The 1,279-nt window shown below is 44.6% G+C and overlaps 1 protein-coding gene across 2 annotated transcripts in view; it reads left to right on the top strand.

The window, feature by feature from the left end:
- The window catches only part of SEMA5A (sema domain, seven thrombospondin repeats (type 1 and type 1-like), transmembrane domain (TM) and short cytoplasmic domain, (semaphorin) 5A), a 559,453-nt gene that overhangs the window by 396,375 nt on the left and 161,799 nt on the right, over positions 1–1,279 (top strand). The gene's annotated exons all lie outside the window — the stretch shown is intronic.

Below are 1,279 nucleotides of genomic sequence, written 5' to 3' on the forward strand. Positions count from 1 at the left end.
GCCATCCAGCCATCTCATCCTCTGTCGTCCCCTTCTCCTCCTGCCCCCAATCCCTCCCAGCATCAGAGTCTTTTCCAATGAGTCAACTCTTCGCATGAGGTGGCCAAAGTACTGGAGTTTCAGCTTTAGCATCAGTCCTTCCAAAGAAATCCCAGGGCTGATCTCCTTCAGAATGGACTGGTTGGATCTCCTTGCAGTCCAAGGGACTCTCAAGAGTCTTCTCCAACACCACAGTTCAAAAGCATCAATTCTTATGCTCAGCTTTCTTTATGGTCCAACTCTTACATCCATACATGACTACTGGAAAAACCATAGCTTTGACTAGATGAACCTTTGTTGGCAAAGTAATGTCTCTTCTTTTGAATATGCTATCTAGGTTGGTTCTGGTTTCTTTCCCCTCAGCCTGTGATGTGGACTCAGGCACCTCCCTGTACCTTTGTCCGTATGTCTGTGAAGTCAGGCTGGCCTCAGGAACTAGAGTTTCCCTGTGATCAACAAGAAGGTCCCTGTCAGGCACTTAGCAGAGGGCTTGGAGAAGTGAGCCCCTCGCTGTCGCTGTGCCAGTACCGAGGAGTGGTCACCTGGTCCCCGGGTGGTATCCCTCCTGGGGGTCCGGCTGCCGTCCTCATTCTAACATACTTGTCTTGTTCTTGCTGAAGTCCACTCACACGTCCAAAGGCTAATTCTACCTTAGACATTTTTGACTTATCTTCTTGTTTTCCAAGGGTAATATGCAAAGAGTAAAATTAGTAATGAGTTCACATTTATTGTTTATCATTTTATCTGCCAGAAGTGGGGGTGAGTCTTCCCTCCAGACTCTCTTCTCTGGGGCTTCCAGAGGGAACAGGTATACCTGCTCTCAAGCCTCCAACCTTCCACGGGGTGTCTTTTGTTACTCTCCACACAGAGCTGTCACCAAGAATTCAAAATTTCCATTTTGGTGCCAACCTACCTGGAGGTTCAATCCAACTCCCCCATTTAGTAGCTGGGTGATTTGGAGCAGTTGTCTCAACCTCATTTGGTCAGTGAATGTCCCCTCCCTTAAGAAGCTTAGATGAGTTGGAGTTTGTCGATATCTACCACCTATTTGTGTTTTTCAGATGAACCAAGGATAAGGTAGACATTCACATTTTATAGTTTCTTGCTTTTTCTTTGCCTTAGGAAATACAGTTGATAAGTAAACATACTTTTGGCTAATAGCATAAACATGAAATTTTAAAACCATAGCTGAGCTCATAATGTAGATTTACTTAACCAAAAAAAAAAAAATATTGCTTTA

Source organism: Bison bison, unplaced genomic scaffold (genome assembly GCF_000754665.1).
Source record: "Bison bison bison isolate TAMUID 2011002044 unplaced genomic scaffold, Bison_UMD1.0 scf7180017864250, whole genome shotgun sequence".
NCBI lineage: Eukaryota > Metazoa > Chordata > Mammalia > Artiodactyla > Bovidae > Bison > Bison bison.